Source organism: Ixodes scapularis, unplaced genomic scaffold (assembly GCF_016920785.2).
Source record: "Ixodes scapularis isolate PalLabHiFi unplaced genomic scaffold, ASM1692078v2 PGA_scaffold9__187_contigs__length_104089568, whole genome shotgun sequence".
In the NCBI taxonomy this organism is placed as follows: domain Eukaryota; kingdom Metazoa; phylum Arthropoda; class Arachnida; order Ixodida; family Ixodidae; genus Ixodes; species Ixodes scapularis.
This window is the reverse complement of record NW_024609884.1, coordinates 11,757,880-11,763,879: the sequence shown is the minus strand read 5'-3', so window position 1 is coordinate 11,763,879 and position 6,000 is coordinate 11,757,880. Positions and strand designations below refer to the sequence as shown.

Genomic DNA, 6,000 nt, shown 5'->3' with positions numbered 1-6,000 from the left:
CATTTCCTCTTCCCCCGCAAAAAAAAAAAAATCAAAAAAAATCGGGAGTTTGGTATTGACTGTTGTTTCATCCCGAGCCGCTTTCCGCACTTGCCATCAGCGCCCTTTCCCTCTCTTTTCCTCGAAAAACGCGCCGCTTCCAAGTATCAACGTCAAACGAACTGATCTGGCTGGGAACGCGGCGACAGTGTAGAATTACGGGATTAAAGGAAGGGGGCGCCGTCAGCCTACCGAAAACATCGCTAACGACTCTTAGGCCAACAGTCCCTAACGCCTGGCGCCAATTTGGACGGACCCTGGACTCCCGGGAACAAGCTCCTCGGGAAGACCAGATTCGCGGGAGGGCAGCCGAGCGGGCGGCGTCGGCGTCCCCTCCCCAATTAGGAGCACACACACACGTTTCAAAACGCGGGGCGCCGCCCATTTCAAAGCCCCCCGAGCACGGACGACAGGCAGAGCTGTTGACACTCCGCCGCGCAAAGACGGCCGCCGCCATTTGTCGTCTTAGCCCCGGCGAGCGCTTATCTGTCTACCACCCCTCGAGGCTCGGACTTCAGAGGCCCGGAGTGCGATCTGTCGTCCCTAGGAAAAAATAACTAGCGAATATATAATTTGAATATGCGCATGCAGGGACCTGGTTTTTTGACACAGGTTGGAAACCAACTTCCTGCACGCAACACTTTTCGACATTCAGGCACGCTTTGTTTCTTGTTATAACAATAACGCCAATACGGAAATGTAACCGCAAAGGGAAACAAGACTACTTACCTTGCTAGTGGCTTATTTAGTCGCTAGGAAGTGGTTTCATCTGGAAAAAAGTAATATAACTACAATTAAAATTCGTCCTTGTCTTATTTTGACAAAAAATAGCACATCGTCATATTTGAATAAAAAATAGCACAACGTCTAATGTCTAGAGAACGCAAGGCCGCGTTAAAACGCATTCCTGCCCAGGAAAGTTCCCCTCCCCCCCCCCCGCACCGCCAGCACATACAGTCCGTCTCGATTTACGCGTTTTCATCTAACCGAAGCTGTTTCACAAGAAAGCTGCTCGCGCTCGTACAATAGCACCTAAACTACAAAGCCCGCGCATGGCATCACCTTTAGTAGATCCCCTCAAGCGACAAAAACGCGGAAGCTCGACGGACAACCCGTAGCCCAACTGTGGCTACGGGTTGAACTAACTGGAAAACACTCTCGTCAACATTTCAACGCACTATACCAAAATGCTACACACACTCTTAAAAACAAAAAAAAAAGAGCACCAACAAAAACAAAAACTAAACAAAAAACGGAATTGAGCTTATTTACCTGCAGAACACAGAGACGACCAATCACGGCGAATGACGCTCAGCTCATAATACGATTCCACCAAAAAAAAAAAAAAAAAGTGCGATGTGCGCAGGTACAAATGAGCATGACGATTTACATGCATTGTCCCTGCGCACATTGCTTTTTTTTTTTCGGACCTAATCGTGTCCTGAGCTCCGTCACTGGCTGGGAACCCTTTGGCTCTTCGCCGCGAGTGGTTGTTTCCGAGTGCTGCAGGAAAAGAGACCTCGCAGACTTTCCTTAGAGCGTACTACGTGGTCACCATGACTAGCGCTCGAGAGACTCGATTATCGTGTTTGGTAATGTATTCGGCAGCAGATACTCGAATCAAAATACTGTATTTACTCGAGTAATAGCCGCACTATTTATGAACAAGGCTCTTGCGTCTACTTTCCCTCAGAACACATATACAGCCAATCATCGCGTGGCGCATAAATAACATAGCGAATAACCAGATCGAGAACACGATTCTCCATACAAATTCAATCTTCACAGGTGGTATCTTCGCGCCGAAGACGTTATCTCTCTCCTGTAAACAGCTGGAATTATGCTGTCGATCGCGGTGATTGGCTATCTGCGTGCTCCGCGGAAAAGCGAACCCTCAGGTTTTCTTCATAAACAGTGCGGCTATTACTCGAATAAATACGGTACTACTACTACTACTACCAATAATAATAATAATAATAATAATAATAATAATAATAATCAATCAATCAATCAATCAATCAATGTTTTTATTCGTGCCCGGGAACAACCTTGCGGTCTTGGTACAGGTGCACTGTGTTAACATGTAAGGCAGAACAGGGTATAAAGCAATAGTACGGACAACACAAACAACGGACAAGCCCTAGAAAAATACACTTAAAAATTATAAAAAGTAAACACAAAGTCACAACACACGATAAGCTTAATGGTACTACCGCCAACACCAATTGCTAGAAAGAAAGAAAAAAAAAATGCATTCAAAGTGGGGAATTTCGGCGTGAACGCCGCAAGTTAGTGCATACAGTTCAAATTTAAGTGATCGCCTTTAACGTTTTTACAAACTGCAGCGTGTTATTGTTAAATATGTCGAGTGTTTCAGAAAAAGAAGAATTATAAGTATGCCCAAGTCTGGACACAGGATCGTGGAGGTTGAGTAGACGCCTGTTGCAGAAGGACGCATTTTGCCTTGTTGTTTTTAGAGGAATTTTTAAGAGTACTCTTGACGTCAATACCGTGCAATCAATCTTTATTATACAGTGCCCACGAACAACCCTGAGGTCTTGGTGCTGGTACACTGGTGGATAAAAAAAAATACATTAAACACATCTCCGCAGAAAAGAAGGTACATCTTTAAGCAAAATACTAGGCGGTGCACGACTAATTAGCAAAATAAAATAAAAACGAGGCAGTAAGAGTAGACACGGAACACAAGACCGAAGGACAACAAGTGCACCACCAGAAAGCAGGCCATGGAGATGACGAAATTCAGACATGACGGAGCCGTTCAGCAATGCTCATCCTGCACGGGCAGGTTTTTAATAGAAAGGACAAACGTCCTGTAGCAAGAGTGGGAAATATCAAGTTTTTCCGAGTAATGATACAAACGCTGTGCCATTCTCACAATTGGGTTTACCGGACTAAACGTCTAGAAACATAAAAAAGATGACAGAAGACGAGTAGGCACACGTGGGACCCTAAGGCACAGTTCAGATAACAGGCTCGGAGAATTGATGAGTCCATGCAGCGTTTTAAACAAGAATAGTAAGTCCGCGTTTTCTCGACGCCGGTGCAAGCTAAGCAAACCAACACTCTCTAACGCAGACTCGTATGCTAAACAGTGAACATCCTCCCTTATGTAGCAATGTTTAAAGATAGAAACAAACTTTTTTTGCAGACGTTCAATCTCCAAGAAGTGACTTTTAGAAATTCCATTCCAAACAACTGAGGCATATTCTAACTGCGACCTGGATAGCGAAGAATATAACGTGATAAAAGCAGTCGGGTTTTGGAACTCCCTGGTTAAGCGAGAGGCAACACCCAACATTCGCAAAGACGAGTTAACCAGCTTACCAACGTGATCAGAGAAACGCAACCCAGAATCAACCATGACTCCGAGATCTTTCATTACACTTACTCGAGACAAAGTCTCTCCTTGAATATTATATGCGAAAGAAATATTGTGAGTTTTTTTCCGAGAGAGCGTCATGACCTTGGTTTTGGACGGGTTCAAGAAAGGTCGTTTTCAGAGCACCATCGGTAGAAAGAACATACATCTTCGTGGAGCTTAGCACAATCATGTTCAGTAACTATTTCTCGATAAATTTTTATATCGTCAGCATATTGCAGGAATGTGGAATTAAAAAAAAGCAAAAGAGACGTCGTTTACGAAAATTGTGAACAGAAGGGGTCCTAAAACAAATCCCTGAGGAACGCCAGAGCGAGCCTTGTATAACGAAGAGTTAATGTTGTTGACCCGGATATACGCCTCTCTCTCTCTCTGACAAGTAGCTTGTTAGCCAGTCATGTACTGAGCCACATACTCCATAGGAGGAAAAATTTGATAAAATAATAATGTGATTGACTACGTCAAAAGCCTTACTTAAGTCAAAGTAAACAACGTCTAACTGACCTCTGTTGCATATCACACGAGATGCGGCAGACATAAAGCTAACAAGATTAGTAGTAGTTGATTTACTGCTCATAAAACCATGCTGATTGGGCATTGCTAAGTTTCAAAATTTGAAAGACAGGAATTGATGGACGACCATTTCAAAGAGCTTAGAAATAGGTATATAGTTACAAATATCCCCTTTTTCCCCCGACTTTTAGACCGGTACAACAGCAGCGACTTTCCATGTTTCAGGAAAGGTTCCCAACCTTAACGAGTTGTTAAATATAGAGCACAGTACCGGCGTGAATATGTCGTGATAAGTTCTGAGAATCACAGAGGGAATGCCTTCGGGCCCTACTGATAATGTTGCTCTCATTTTCTTAATGCAGGACCGAACGCACTCCTGATCGACATTAATGCAACTTAACAAGTCACCAAACCCATCTGAGTGAGGCAGCGCAGGTGTAGAACGCTGCGTACTATCTAGGGATGTCGCGAACCACCCTAGGTTCGATTTCGAAAGGTTTCGATATTTGCGAAGCGAACTGAGGTTCGATTTCGAAAAATTTCGATATTTTCGTACCGACCGAGGTTCGATTTCGAAAAATTCGCAACTTTTGTCCACAGCGGAGTTTCGAATTCGAAAAGTTCGAAGCTTTCACGGTTTCTAAAATTTCGAATTCGAATATTTCGAATATTTTTTTACTTCAGGTTCGATAAATTCGAAGATTTCGAAATTCTTTGTAAAAAAATTCGAAAACTTCGAACGCTTCGAATTTTTATAGACATGAAGTTCGAACAATTCGAAGATTTCGAATTTCTTTTTGCATAAAGTTCGAAAAGTTCGAAGGTTTCGATTCTCTTTTAACGCTAAATTAAAAAAAAAAAAAAATTCGAAGATTTTGAATTTTTTTTTAATCCAAGTTTTCAAAGTTCGAAGTCCGATTTTCAAGTTTTTCCACAGTTTCAGTTTCAAATAACGTTTTCACGACTCACTGGTTTTCTCAAAATCAAGTTTAGAAAAGTTAGGGTGTGATATCTAGATTCTGCGAAGTTGGTCAGGCAATTAAATGAGACGACGAGTGTCCCGGACGTGCTAGAATATTTGCCAGTGCAGAATTGTGACCGCCAGCCCCGGGGGGGGGGGGGGGGGGGGTCTTTAACCTGCATCACGCAGTAGTGATTGCACGAACACTGTTTTACGAGACTCTTCCAGTTCGAAACGGCCAGGGGCGAGCAGGAGGTTGAGGCTCAGAAAAACCTTGAAGCGACCTGGCAAACTAGCTCGCCACCCCTTGCACGCTGGTAGTAATCCGATCCGGTGAAGTTTATAATTGTCCTGGAGGTTTATTTTCTGGGAAGGAGGAATCGCCTCGCAAAAAGCACAAAAGCCGACACAACTCGAGGTTGAGGAGCGTTCTACCATACAAGTGGCGTCGGAAGAGGAAAAACGGGGGGAAAGAGGGTAGCGAGGGGGGGGGGGGGGGGGGGGGGGCTTTAGCCTTTTTTTCCCCCTTGCAGGTATTTCGGACTGTTAAAGAAAACAATACGGGGAAAGAGGGCGTGGTCGAGCTTATTTTAATCTGAAATTATTTATGCATATGTATAGCTAATGTCGCTCTTTACTGCATAAAAGGTTGCGTAGACGGTCATTGTTAGAAACTCGTTGTCAGAAGGCACTGCTCGTCACATGCTTAGTGGTTCGGAAGTTCAAAGCTGTCTTTTCGACCTAAACACCTGTGCCGATTGTAACAAAAAAAAAAAAAAAAGAATAAATGCGGAAATAAAAAGCAGGAGAAAAAAAAAAACTGTCAAGAATTCGTCGGAAGTGTTCTATTCTTGCATATTCAGAGGTTCAGAACTTCGAAACAAGTTTCTTTTACCAAAATGTGTACAGGCTAAAAGAAACACGTCCCAGGAACGTGAAGCGAAAAAAAAAAAAAGTTTTCTTTTAATGACGTGCTGAACTTGAACACTATTAGAAATCTTCTCCCATGAGTTAATTTATTCCTTAACGTGAAAAAACAATAAATATATTATTTCGTATTCTGCAGATGGCAATGATATGTACT

At 43.1% G+C, this 6,000-nt stretch overlaps 1 long non-coding RNA gene across 1 annotated transcript in view; it reads right to left on the bottom strand.

Moving 5' to 3' along the window:
* Window positions 1-764: 764 nt before the first annotated feature.
* Window positions 765-6,000, bottom strand: part of LOC121833679 — a 103,218-nt gene continuing 97,982 nt past the window's right edge. The window contains exon 3 of the long non-coding RNA XR_006076753.1: window positions 765-808. This is a non-coding gene — a long non-coding RNA (uncharacterized LOC121833679). The remainder of the gene's footprint in view (window positions 809-6,000) is intronic.